General features: G+C 48.0%; 1 protein-coding gene and 1 long non-coding RNA gene across 4 annotated transcripts in view; one reads left to right on the forward strand and one right to left on the reverse strand.

Moving 5' to 3' along the window:
• The window catches only part of NAV2 (neuron navigator 2), a 740,939-nt gene that overhangs the window by 155,459 nt on the left and 570,956 nt on the right, over window positions 1-14,524 (forward strand). The gene's annotated exons all lie outside the window — the stretch shown is intronic.
• On the reverse strand, window positions 1,797-7,992 carry LOC123601482. Of its 2 annotated transcripts, XR_006714127.1 has the most exons (5): window positions 5,628-5,740; window positions 3,947-4,029; window positions 3,733-3,830; window positions 2,943-3,426; window positions 1,797-2,479 (listed from the first exon to the last, which is right to left on the reverse strand). It is a non-coding gene; the product is annotated as an uncharacterized LOC123601482 (long non-coding RNA). The 2 variants fall into 2 exon arrangements; XR_006714128.1 differs by lacking the exons at window positions 2,943-3,426; window positions 3,733-3,830 and having other exon boundaries at window positions 5,628-7,992.

Here is a 14,524-nt window from a genome sequence, read left to right on the forward strand (position 1 = left end):
AACTATACCGCAACTATAGTGACTTAAAGCAACACAAATTTATTATCTTACTGTTCTTGAGGTTAGAAGTCTGACAGGGTCTCAAAATTGCGGTGTCAGGAGGACTGCGATTTTTTTTCTGGAGAATCTGGGAATAAATCTGTTCCCTTGATTTTTTCCAGCTTCTAGAGACTACCCATGTCTCTTGGTCTGTGGCCGCTTTCCTCCGTCTTCAAAGCCAGCAATGTTGCGTCCCTCTGAACATTCATTTGTAGTCATAGTTCTCTGACTGACTGTAGTCTGGAAAGTTCCTCCACTTTTAAGGATTCGCATCACTAGACTGGGTTCACCTGGATAACCCAGCATTCTCTCCCTGTGTCAAGGTCCTTCACCTTAATTACATTTGCAAAGCCCCATCTGCATGTAAAGTGATATATTCACAGGTTCCAGCGGCGAGGATGTGGACATCTTTGCAGGATGTGCCATACAAAGGGTCATTTCCAGTGACTTAACTCATCAGGCTTTGGCAGGTTATTGACCACCACCCTCCCCCCCCCCCCCCGACCTGTCTCCTGCTTCTTTTTCTTCTTCTTCTTTTTTTTTTTTTTTTCCTGGACAACTATAGTTCTATAGCTCCACTGGTTATGAAATCAGCGTTTGGCCAAGCAGAGAGAAATGCTAAACACTTTCCCCCAAATAGATCTTGAGGCAGAGTTGCATTTGAGTACTTTGAGTCCAACGTATTTTAGATTCCTATAAAATCACTTATTGTTAGCTACAGACACCTTTCTGATTAAAATGGTCCAAAGGGTGTGTTCCTTCAGCATTTACTGCTTACTCATCTCTGTTGGTGCAACGAGACCAGATCCTGTAGGAGAAACGGATGTGTTTTATGGCGGGGTAGCAGCAGCAGAAATTACTTCATGCAAATGAAGCTTGGCAGTGTGACTTCATGAATAAGAAATGAACCAGTGCCTCCTCTCCCCACAGGCAATATTGCGCACTGGGAAATTAATTGTGGCATTCATTGGGTGGCCCCGGCTTCTCTGTCAGGGTTTCAGGCAGACACAAAGATGCTTCCCTTCACCCAACTGGATGTAAAACATCTATGTCCTTTACAGCTTTGCTCCATATTGTAAGTGAACAATGGGCGGGTCTCAAGTCTAAAAGCTTCTAAAGACCGTTAAGGACTTGAGAGCTCGGGGTGGAAGTCAATGTGGCACTGAGCCACACACAGTGGCCATGAATTCAGATCACCTCTGAGTTGACCTAAGACGGCCTGGCTCTTTTGAATGACGGTCTCCTTAGTGGTTAGGCACATGGTCCCAGGAGCCAAAGTAACTGCGTTCAAATCCCTGCTTTGTGCCTCTCTAGCTACGTGGCCTTTGGCAAGACACTTAATCAGTCTGTGCCTCAGTTTCCCTATCTACCGAGTAGACCTTATAATAACATTTACCTTGTAGGGTTGTTGTGAGGGTCAAATAAGTAAATGGGAAGAAAGCACTTAGAACAAAGCCAAAGAGCTCTACTGACACCAGGCCATGGAAGTGCCAGATAATGTTACTTCAGCTAAAATTGAAATGAATGGTTGGTGATCTTTGCTGCTGATGGTCTAGGTGTTCGCAGTGTCATCAAGATCAAGTAGAAAAACAAGACTAAGAATGAGAAGTCTTGGGTTCCAGCCCTACCTGTTGGTCCCCAAACATCTGGATAATTCATTTACCTTACTCAGCCTCTGTCTTCTCATCTGTTGGATGAGGTAATAATTGTTCCAGTTATATGTCACCACGTAACAAATCACCTCCAAAGTCAGTGACTTAAAATAACAACCATTTTATTATAATTTATAATTTTGTGGGTTAGGAACTCGGGCAGGGCTCAGCTGAGTGATTCTTCTGCTCCATATGGCATCGTGTGGAGTAAGGTCACTTGTGGGATTCAACCAGCGATGAGTTGACCTGGAGGGTAGAAGATGGTTTCACCCAACATACGGGCCTTGGCTGGAGAGATGCCCCGAAGGCTGGGCTCAGGTGGAACTCTGAGCTGGAGCACCTACATCGGGCTGCAGCAGCATGGTGGCTTGAGGGTTTGAAGTCCGATGCTCCCAGAGACAGTGTTCCGAATGACAGAGGATGGGAACTGCCAGCTTCATAAGGCCTGGCTTTGGGAACCGGCACAGTGTCACTTCTGCCATATTCTATCAGAGTGGAAATAGAGCCCACTCAGATTCAAGGGGATGGGACGTAGACTTTGCCTCTGGATGGGCAGTGTGTCAAAGAATTTGCCATCTTCAATCTTCGAGATGATTCTGGCCTTATGATCATGGCGTGTGGACACCAAGTACTGTGCTAACATGGTGCGTGTGAAAGGGAGCTATCTGTTGTCTTTTTCGAAGGTCTCTCCTTGGCTCATGATGGTGACATACACAGAAGAGCTTCAAGGCTTTGATCCCACTGTGTTACAGAAATCTGGAACTTCCAACGTGTCAAAGACTCCAAGCCTGTTGGAGGAGGCAAAGTAAATGTCATAGCTATGTAAAACTTGAATGTGCTGCCTTTGTGAGGCAGTGAGCATCCTGTCACTGAAGGTATTAGGGCCAGGCTAAATGACCACTTCTTGAGGGTTTTCAAAGTGGTCCAGTGTGAACGGTGAAGCTATATGACATGTGAGGTAGACTTCGGGGATGAGAGTTTATGAATCTTCAGTTTCTGGGGGAAGCCTCTGGGTCTTGTTCTCTCAGTCTAGAGTGCTAGGATGAAGACAGTTCAGAGCAACTCACAGGGCTTTGTGACTACACCCAATGGGTCCCGGGCCAGAAGCAAAACCTGCCTCTACAGATAGTCCCCACCACTGACTTGGGAGACAGGGAAAGGGAGTCAGCGTTTTGAGCAGATATTGGGGGATGGGGAGCAGGCTGTGCTACGCATGTTATACACATGATCTCATTAGATCCTCATGCTTACCTTGAAAGATGGTAGTGTTTTCCTGATTTCTTAGATCTGGAAACTGAGGCACAGAGAGGTTAAACTCCTTGCCATGGAGTTCAGGACTCATCCCCAGGCCTGTAGGCCTCCCAAACCCAGCCTTTTCCCACTTCTACATTCCACTCCCGTCAGTGGAAATACACTGTGCTCACTGGGCTTCCTTTGGTGGCCCATGACAGAGACGCCATTAGGATGGCATTGGGTAACAGGGGGCATTTAATGGAAGGTAGTAGATAAGCACCTAGACCAAGTAAACCCCAAGGAGGGTAAAAGACCAGCTGAGCTTAAGGAACTCAGGAGCCATGCCTGGGACAGCCAGTAAGTCTCTTTCAGTAGCTCCTGCCTTGGTTTCTCTCGGCGTGTTGGCAGAATTCTTCTTTCGTGCCACAGGCTGACCTTATTTAGGTGGCAGACAGCATGGCCACTAACCACTCACGAGATTTCTTACATCCAGCTGTAGATCCTGTGGGTGTTTGTTTCAGAGAGAGTGTGTAAAGGAAAACAGACTGAGTCACTTAATCCCCGCTTTTAAAAAATCCCAAGGAAGGGAGGAATTCATTGGTTCAGCTCAGGTCAGGTGTCCCCAGTGGACAGATTAACCATGGCTTAGGGTGGGTGGGAGGGTCCCTGTAAGACTAGGATGCAATGGGCAGGCCGGGAGAAGAAGGAAGACTAGCGCTGGTCAGCAGGGCTGGAAATGACCACTGTATCTTTTAGATGGGAGTCATTCCTACAGCTCATGGCGGGACCAAAGAGCCATAAATCACACCTCACATCCAAGTTCAGCCTGTAGGAAGCTCCACCTTCCATAGTGAGAAGGCGGTCTGCCTAGATGTGTCTTAGACCAGCTTCTCTAGGATACAGAGCCTGAAGCAAAGATGAAGATTTGGATGCTTCATTTGGGGGCTGCCAACCCAGGCCACGAAGGTGAGACAAAAGGGAAATGAGGTGAGAGGATGCGAAACAACGCTGTGGTGTCTTACCTTGATGGCTGTTGTCTGACAAAGAGCCGTGGAGAAACACCCAGGTCACCACACAAGATCTCTTGGCTTGGCGCATGAGGATTCTGTGAACGGGCAGCAAGAGGAGACTGTCGTGAAATAGTCCATGGAGAGAGGAAGAGAAGGGGAGGATGTGGCCAGCATGCCCCAGTGGGAGTTCACTCTTCTTAATGACTGTGTCCCCCAGTGCCATCAGCAGCCTCTGGGATGTCAGTTCTCACACCAGGCTACATAGTATTTCATCCAAGTCTAGAAGAGGTCAGAGGAGCCAGGATCTCTGGGCAGGTGGCTGGGAAGGACCCCCACTCCTAGGACTTGTAAGAGGTTTGGCAGAATCACCTGGGCCCAAGTGAGGCACAGCAGCAGCCAAGGGAGAGTGAGCAGCCTTGAGAAGGCCTTTGGGACTGTTCATAAGATTTGTGTCCCAAGGACTTTGGGAAGTGACTGGATTTCTCTGAGCCTCAGTGTCCTCAACTGTAAAATGGGTTTGATAGTACCCACCCATCTTCCAGATCAGAAATCGTATCAGTTCCAGTTGAGTGTGGTGCCCAGCACCTAGCCAGCACGAAGCACAGAGCGACTATTATCTGTAGGGTTATGAGTGGCTCCACTCTGGTGACGTTAGCATGGCTGCTTTCCCTGGGGGAAAACCATTGAGTTTTGATAAAAACTCTTGAGCTATGGGAATGCAAGCTGGTGCAGCCACTCTGGAAAACAGTGTGGAGGCTCCTCAAAAAACTAAAAATAGAACTACCCTACGACCCAGCAATTGCACTACTAGGCATTTATCCACGGGATACAGATGTGCTGTTTTGAAGGGGCACATGCACCCCCATGGTTATAGCAGCATTATCAACAATAGCCAAAGTATGGAAAGAGCCCAAATGGCCATCGATGGATGAATGGATGAAGAAGATGTGGTATATATATACAATGGAGTATTACTCGGCAATCAAAAAGAATGAAATCTTGCCATTTGGAACTACGTGGATGGAACTGGAGGGTATTACGCTAAGTGAAATTAATCAGTCAGAGAAAGACAAAAATCATCTGACTTCACTCATATGGGGACTTTAAGAGACAAAACAGATGAACATAAAGGAAGGGAAACAAAAATAATATAAAAACAGGGAGGGGGATGAAACAGAAGAGACTCATAAATATGGAGAACAAACAGAGGCTTATGGGAGGGATTAAGGAGGGGGGGTGGGCTAGATGGGTAAGGGGCACTAAGGAATCTACTCCTGAAATCATTGTTGCACTATATGCTAACTAATTTGGATGTAAATTAAAAAAAAAAAAAAAACAACAACAAAATGAAAAAAATAAAAATACATAAAAATTAAAAAAAAAACAACTCTTGAGCTAGAATATTGGGTGGATTCACAGATCTGAGAGAGAGATGAAAAGAGGAGGAAAATGCCGTCCAGAAAAGAAATGCATAAAGTACCTGTCCATTGCTCACTCCTCACATAGGATCTACTGCGTATTTTGTGGGGATCAGTGCAAAGTGGACACGCATGGCTCCTCGTTTAAAAATTATTAAGAATTTGAAGTTGGCAGAAGCAGATCACTAAACCAAGCATGGACCCTTCTGAACGCAGAGCCCTATGCAACTATATAGGTCACACGCCCACGACACCATCCCCATCCCCACACTTACACATTGTCACCGTGAAGCATATGCTGCTGTGGGCCAGAACTTGGCAATGATCCCTTTTCCCTAGCAACGTCTGTCCCTGCCTGTGCCCGCTTGATGGGGTCTTGGAAGCATCCTAGAAGAGGGAGAGATTTGGAGCGGATTGAAAATGCCTCTACCTGAGCCCTGATGGTGTCATCAACGAGTCAATGTATAACGTAGCGTTTAAGGGCAAATATAGAACATATACGTATATATAGATTTTTTCTGTTGATGCGATCCTATGTACTTACGGGAGTGTTGCCATGGTGATTGGCAGGGCCAGCTGTTGTTTCGTTTCCCCCAAAGAATTGTATGGTAATGATGGCCCCCTGGAGAGTTCCCCTGGGGCAAGGAATGATATTAAAAATCTGCAAATCAATGAACAGGTAGTGTATAGAACCTCATTCTCATTAGTTGTAATTAACAGGATTTTACAGCACATTGATGAGAAGTGGCCAACTTGGGATAGAAATGTAGAGAGTGGACTGCTTTTAGAGCCTGAGTGTGAATCTTTATTGTCACTTAATAGCTGTGTCACTGAATTCCTCGGAGCCTCAGTTTCCTCATTTAGAAAATTGGGATCATTGTGCCAAACTGTGGGGGCATTCAAATTAAGGTATGTGAAACACTTAGCTCAGTTTCCGGAATATTGTGGACATGTATTACATGGTTGCTCTGATGGTGATATTAATGATAATAATTAATAATAATAATGCAACTTCCATTTATCGAGGAATCCCACCTATTGTCCTAATGTTTACCTACATTGTTTCATTTAATTTTTATAAGCAACCCTATCAGGTGAGTAAATTGTCATCTTCATTTTATAGATGAGGACACAGAAAGGTTAAGAGACTTGCCTGAGGTTACATAGCTAGTAAATGACAATGTCAGGATTCAGACCTCTGAGGTCTAACTATAGAACCCAAGCTCTTAAGTGCTATATACAGTGTCCCTGGGATAAGGATTAATACAGACATGAAACCCCAAAACACTGGGAGCTATGCGGTCTTCTAGATTTCAAGTTGGTTCTGGAAGATGGGTCCTTGATGAAATAGGAACACATTTCTTTCTGTAGCAAAGGCAGTGGTGAGGCAAGATTGGGGGAGAGGGGTGTTTGAATAAGGGTCTACTGGTGGGGACTGCTCTGTGGACCAGCCTTGCTCAGTCTCAGGGGTTCAGAGATCTCTTCCTAGGACTGTCTCACCCATTCCTCTGGAGCTGTGGCAGCTCCTACCCTGGTCTGAATTATGGGTCAGGATCAGAGTCAGGATCAGTGGGTTGACTCACTGACTACCCCCTCCAACGGACCTTCCTCCCCAGGGCTCTGGGGCTGATGATCTTCGTCTTCCTCCGAGCTAAACAAAAACAAATAAGTATTCAAGCACAAAACCAGACTTCTCTCTAGTCCGATCTGGTTCCTCAAATCTGGCAGGTAACTCCTCTCCCCAGGGCCTCTGCACTCGTCGCTCTCACTTCCTGAGCTGCTCGCTCCAGCCCTCACCCCTAGTCCCACTCGTTGTTGGACAGATACCTGATCATCCTTCATATCTGAGGGAAATACTTCCTCCTCAGGGAAGCCTTCCCTGACTACCCCCGATCCCAGGCTATGCTAAGTCCTCCTGTTACACACTCTTACAGCCACCTGTCTGCCTTTTGTATCATTTATGAAAACTTTAATTAACTACGAGAGTAATGATTTGATTAAGATCTGTCTCTCTTAGTAAATCTTTTATTACTCTTGTATCCCTTAATGCTTATAACAATGACTGACTCTGAATTTGCTGAATAAATAGATGAACGGATATAACCTCCAAAGTCCTCCCATCTGCATTGGGGGGAAAGCTTGTGCCTCGCAAGGGGAAAACGTCATAGCTTTTCCGGCTTCCTCAATATTTGGCGGGATGGCTGTGGTCCTACCAAGTGTTCAAGAGAAAACAGAACAGAGTCATTACATAGCAGGTCAGCATGGGAAGGAAGAGAAGACAGTAAAATTACTAAGCATGTATTGCAGTTCGAATTTAGTCCTCAAAACCCCTGAAATACAGGGGAAATGATTTGCATTTGACAAATGAGGAAACAAAAAAAAGAACAGAGCATTAATTAGGGCAAATTAGTCCTTACTCTGCACTCCAGTGCTCTGTCCTGTAAAATGAGGATAGAGATAGGTGGCTGGGACAACCCTTGAGATCCCTTTCAACCTGGGGGTGCCTGAATGGCTCAGTCGGTTAATCGTCCGACTCTTGATTTCAGCTCAGGTCATGATCTCATGGTTCGTGGATTCAAGCCCCCCATCTGACTCTGCACTGACAGTGTGGAACCTGCTTGGGATCCTCTCCCTCCCTCTCTCTCTCTCTCTCTCTCTCTCTCTCTCTGCTCCTCCCCTGCTCATACATTCTCTCTCTCTCTCTCTCTCTCTCTCTCTCTCTCTCTCTCTCTCCCCAAAACTTAAAAAAGGATCCCTTTCAACTTGGTCCTTCTGACTGAAGTTTAGCCTCCTGATGTCCATCTGTGTATGTGTGTGTGTCTGTAAGTACACAAAATCATCTGGAACAGGAACGTTGTCATTAGCACGAGTGCAGGGGCTGCAAATTCTCAGAGGAGCACCCAGCCTTAGATAATTACATCCCAAAGTTTGGACAGGAGTGTCCATGTCCTGTGCACCCTGGGGAGGCTGGAATGTCTTGTTCAGCTTTTATACTATGCCATAGGAAGGATTATAAAGGGATTAGATGCAAATGCATTTAAGATTTGGCTGAATCAGGCTTGTATTTCCAGCACTGATAGTGGGATATTTATTCAACCCAGGATCATAGGATGCTTCTGCTAGCTTTTTCCTGCTGAGCTGTGATAAATGATAATGCAATCAGCAGAAGCAAGATGGGAAGGTAATCAGTTGTCCCACCTTCTTTTTGCTGGTTCTTTGGATTTCACCAATGTTTACCCCCTTAAGCCACTGATTTGCCATGCCTAGAACTCTAAGGAAGAAATGGAATTTTATGCTGGAGGCTGATCAGTTGAACCCTTGGTATTTGCTGGAATTGCTTTCATCTTGCCCAAAACATTCAGCCAGAAATGTTATGAGCTGGATCTTGCAGGGACCCCTCCCAAAGGATGGGTCTGGGTCTCTCCTCCTTCCCCAGGGTATTAAAGAACTATCTGGTGGTTTTAGTTCCTTGACTTTTGTAGGCGCAGACAGACTGTCCAATGAGACTGGAAAGCCAGAGGCCATTTTACAAGTTGGGGATATGCCAGAAGGACACTTGCAATGGAAAACAGGGACCAGAGAAGGTATTCAGGGAGAGGAAGATATCCAGTGAAAGGAAGATACAGTGAGAGGAAGAAATCCAGGGATTGGGGTTGGTCTATGAGGAAATGAGGAAAAACCCTTTTAGGAAGTAATACTAACCAATCCACCTACAGCTCTGTGTGCCAGGCACTGCTCTAAGCACATTATGTGCATGAACCCACCGAACCCCGCAGTTACCCTATGAGTTTGGTACCATTTGTGTCTAATTTAAACATGAGGAAACTGAGGCATAAAGAGGTGGGAGCCAGTGCTCTTCACAGACTGGCTAGCCTTGCCCTCTGATAATGGCAGTGATGATTAGAACCATGATGATATTAGCAATGGTGGCTACAATTCACTACTGACCAGTAGCCCAGCTCTGGGCTAAGTCCTATCTCAGGTGATCCGAGCACACACCTCAGGAGGTTGTACCTATTTTTATCCCAAATCGTGCAGGGGAGGAAGAAGGTGGGAGGCGGTCAATTGGGCTTCCAGAGGTGACAGAACAGCACCAGCCATTAGGGCCAGGACCATCTCGGTCCAACCCGTTTTTCGTCACTGCACAGCACCTTTTGCATTGACACCCTGCCCAGTGAAGACGGTCCTGTCATTTTCTCACCAAAGAGCACCGAGAAGTGGGCAGCTCTTCTCTTCCTGGCTTGTCAGGGTAGCGTCTCTTGAGTTTTCTTTGGCAACTGTGTCCTAGGCACATGGAGAAAAGAATATGAAGAATGAAGGTGGGGGGTGCCTGGGTGGCTCGGTCAGTTAAGCATCTGACTTCGGCTCAGGTCATGATCTCATGGTTCGTGGGTTCGAGCCCCGTGTCAGGCTCTGACTGTGCCGACAGCTCAGAGTCTGGAGCCTGCTTTAGATTCTGTGTCTCCCTCTCTCTCTCTGCCCCTCCCCTCCTCATGCTCTCTCTCTCTCTCTCTCTCTCTCTCAAAAATAAATAATAAACTTAAAAAAGTGTTTTAAAAGAAGAGTAAAGGTGGGTGCTGGGGCAGAGGACTTGGAATTATCAGGGTAGGAAGACCAGCTCTTTATTTTTCTTTATAAACTCCAAAAAAGCTGGGATTGGGCTCTATTTATTTGCATGTGATGTGCTTTATCATGTACAATGTGTGTGTTCACACGCCCCATCTTGGTGGGTCCTCGCCGCAAGGCTCTGGGACACTTGTTTATTAATCTTGGTTTGTGGCCAAGGGACAGGTCCAGGAGGCTTGGTCAGGGTCTCACACCAGGAAATGGCAAAGCCTGTCCCTCTGCCCATATTTCCCGAGGCCGAGTCTGTGGGTCTTGTCAGGCTGTGGCCCCAGGATGCTTGAACTGGGTCCCAGGGTGGGGCTTAAAAAGTGAGGAAGGTCTGATTTCACTGACACGAAATATCCAGAACAGGCAAATGTAGAAATAGAAAGTCGATTCATGGTTGCCCAGAGTTGGGGGAGAATGGGGGGAAAGGAATGACTGCTTGTGGACGTGGGGGTTTTTTTGGTGGGCGTAAAAATGTTCTAAAATTGATTATGGTGATGGTTGCCCAACTCTGAACGTATTAAAAACCACTTAGTTGTGCACTTTAATTGGATGAATTGTGTGAGCAAGATGTATCAATAGAGCTGCTATTATCTAAACAAACTTGAGGAAGGCATTTGGGGGTGAGGAAAAGCAAAGGCAAGTGCGTGAGAAGTGCCGGGCTGGGGACGGGAGCTTGTTCCGGCAGCCTTTCTGGTCCATAAAACTTGTGCAAGCAGAGGCTGCTGACTTCTCATCAAACAACTGCTATTTCTCTGCCAGTCTCCTTCACCCTTCTGTTTGGGCCTGGGAGGTGATGCTGGAGGGGATCTCTGCCCTCATCACCCAGGCATCAGTGCCCTGAGGACCACGCCATAGGGCCTCTGCCTTTGCTGGGGCCCTGGAGAGCCCAGCAGCCTCGTCCTGGCCTCAGGCCTTGCCATCTGGCCCAGCCTTTCCCTTCTGACCCCGGGCACTTTGCACATCCAACCCAGACTGAAAAACAAAGTCCTATCCAAAAACTGCATTTGCCAAATAGGAGTGGATGTAGCCAGTAACAACACATTCTGATGTCTAATGGCCAGAATTCTGCACACTGTCCTCTGGGGTCCCTGCCTAATGCCTTTTGTACCCCAGCCCAGTCTTTGACATAGCTCCGCCTGGACAGATTCCAAAGGAAATAGACAAACTCTGTTGTCCTTCCCACCAGGAAACTACTCTGTTCCCTGGGGATCTCTCCACCCAGAAGGTTCTGTTGGGACCCTTAGGTGCCCTTCCTGAGGGTGAGAGGGAGGTGGGGGTGTCTGGTCAATGCTGAGAGATGGGGGCCGCAGGGAGGGGGTGAGTGGTACTTTGCAGACTCCTCTGACTTTGTCTCCAGGGAAAATAGCCTCTTTCATTCGCTGTAACTGAAACCCATAGCTGGCAGCTTCCCTTCTTGGGCAGCCGCTGGGCGCAGACGCTGGGACTTAATTAGAGATGAAGGCGGAGGGAAATCTGAGAAGGGAAGGAAGCTATGGGAAGTGGTACGTATGGAGGGGCCAACTGCCAAGAGGTCCAAGTGTCTGGGGAGCCAGAAGAGAGGCTTCGCCAGGGAGCGGGGGGAACAAGGAAAGAGAGTCCCGTCCCCTGATGGTAGGCTAACATCACGCGGTGACTGTAACGCATTCACATTTTATTTAAATTCTTAGAGTAGAAACTCAATTCCCTAGGATGGGGCAAAATGGCTAATTTGAATTTCTAGGTAGCTCAGGCACAAACCACTTTTCTGTTTCAAGCTTTGCAGGAAGAGTTTGGAGGTAGCCTCTGTCTCCTCCTTGTCTGTCCTGGATGGCTTTCTAGCAATATGTCTCAGTGTCGATATCCCACACCCCTTCCCAGGCATGCCCACCAAATTGCGATCAGATCCCCAAGTAAAGTTGGCTTTTGCAGCCACAGAATACACGTCCTGTTTCCACTGGTCTGGGCGTTGCGACGACGAGGGCGCACAAGCTGCTGTGGATAAGAAGTAGAAAGTTACTTCTCACGATTGACTTGAAAGATGTGAGAACTTGGCTTGGATCATATGTAGGAGAGCACAGAAAGGCCAATAAAGAACTCCACTCACACAAGTGTGACAGCTGGGCACTTTTATAGAAAGGGTGAACCTTGGTTCTGTTGCAGCGGCAACGATGTGATTATCGCCAACTCGGTTCGTGGTGCTTCACGTCTTTTTATTGCTCAAGAGCGTGTCATCCGCAGCTTTTGTACTTGAAGGGGTGTTATTCTCAACCAAAAAAAGTTGCGCCCCAGTAGGGTCAAGGAGCAGGTGGAATGCGTAATGACCCTATTAATTGCAGCGGCCGTTTGTATGGAAAACCGTGTGGTGGGGGTGAGTGTCCCCCAGGGAAGGCCTCTGGGTTCTCAAATCGCAGAGTGGTGGCACCCTGATGTGGCTGCCGTGCTCTTGTCATTGAGCAGCAGCAGCAGGGTGTCTCCATGAAAGGGACGGACGGGCGTTCCTGGGCTGGATGGGGCTCCGGTGGACCGGCCGGTGCACAGTGATGCACACACAGTATACGTGCCTGCCCCCACACTCCCGTTATTTTGTTTCTTTTGTGGCCAGTTGTTATGGGTAGAATCGCATCCCCCAAGAAGATAGATTGAGGTTCTAACTCTCACTGCCTCAGAATGCAACCTTATTTGGAAACAGGGTCCTCACAAGAGGCAACCCGTTCAAATGAGGCCACATTGGAATGGAATGGGCCCTTGATCCAATATGACCCGTGTCCTTATAAGAAGAGGACAGACAGACACATGGAGGGCAGACCGCCATGGGATGATGGAGGCGGAGATCAGAGTGGGGCAGGCTGCCAGCCAAGGAATGGCAGGGATTGCCGGCCGCCCCCAGAAGCCAGGAACAGGCAAAGAAGGATCCCACCCAGAGTGCGCATAGCCTGCCGACACCTTGATTTTGGATTTCTGGCCTCCAGAACTGTAAAACGATACATGTTGCTTTATTTTTTTTTAATTTTTCGTTTGTTTGTTTTTGTTTTCATTTATTTGAGAGACAGAGCACGAAAGAGCGCGGGAGTGTGCACAAGCAGGAGAGGGGCAGAGAGAGAAAGACACAGAATCCGAAGCAGGCTCCAGGCTCCGAGCTGTCAGCACAGAGCCCGATGCAGGGCTCAAACCCACAAATCGCGAGATCGTGGCCTGAGCCAAAGTCGGATGCTCAACCGACTGAGCCACCCAGGAGCCCCAATAAATGTTGTTTTAAGCCACCCAGTTTGTGTACCTTGTCACGGTAGCCCTAGAATGCTAATACGCCAACCCCCACCATGCCCCGCCATTGTAGCCTGACATGTATTTTTTCTTTAAAAATTCTAATACCTGCATCGAGGGCAGCATCCAGGCCCACAGGCCTGCGGGCCGTTCTTCCTCCTCAAGATGCTTTTGCAGTGCTCTGTTCCAGGCCCTGTTGTGTTTGTCTCTAGGGTGCCTATAGTGGGGGAAATCCTAATTTGCCCATTTTCAAGCTTCAAGGTGGGACTGTTGTCCTCAGAACCTTACTTTTACAGACATTTTAGGTGAAATTATTTGCCAACCACCCAGCTCAGATCTTCCCATCAGGCCACAAGAGTCACTCAGGTATGGCTCCCACCCTGACACAGCCTGAAAGCTGCTGATGGGACCAGAGTCCACTTTCTCCTCATCTCCGAGCAGCTCACTAGCTTTTTTTTTATCTCTGATGTTTGATTTGGAGGTGTATTTGACATTTAACCCGAGGAAATGCTCCCTAAATCAACTATGCATTTAAAGCCTGGGAGGAAGCCACTCAGGCTGCCCAGGGCGAACTCCCGCCTCCCAGGCCAGTTGGCTGCTTGGCCATCCTTAGCAGAGTTCCAGGCTTTCCGGAAGCCTTCCCTGCAGCAGCTCCTTCTTTTATGAGGGGGAAGCTTTGGACTCGGGAGCCTGACCAGAGCAGGCGGCGTGGCCCGGGCAAGCCCAGGCTGGCCCAGGCTGTGTGCCAGGCTGAGACCAAGCCCAGAGGACGAGTGTTGAGGGGCTTCTGAGCACATCCACCTTCTGTTTTAAAATAGGACAGCTGACCGGGGCGTTTGGAAACTGAGGCTCCCCACTCCCACTGAATGTATGACTTTGTAAAGGAAGAAAATAATAGTGAAGCACATAGACTTGGGGTTTTGAACCCCAGCTCTGAACATGACCAGCCGTGTGATTCTGGGCTGTATAACATAACACCCATAAGCTTCAGTTTCCTCGAATGTGGAACGAGGTGACGTGGGGGAGAGGGAAACACCTAACTTGAGACAGCTCGTGTGACGAGTAACGTTACGGTGTTTATAAAGCACGTTGCACGGCCTCTGGCACGCGGGAGGATGAATTCGGCTTGGTGAGAAGATGACAGAAGGAATCACTGCTGATTCCCTTGCTCTGGCCCCGCGGTCCACCCTCTCGGGTACCCGCGGTTGTTACGGGGTCATCTCAGAGCTGTATCTTGCAGACGTGCTCGGTCACCCTAGCGCCAGCCTGGAGGGGCTCTGGGTGTGGTTGGCCACCAAACGTCTGGGAGTCATTCTGG

Source organism: Leopardus geoffroyi, chromosome D1 (assembly GCF_018350155.1).
Source record: "Leopardus geoffroyi isolate Oge1 chromosome D1, O.geoffroyi_Oge1_pat1.0, whole genome shotgun sequence".
NCBI lineage: Eukaryota > Metazoa > Chordata > Mammalia > Carnivora > Felidae > Leopardus > Leopardus geoffroyi.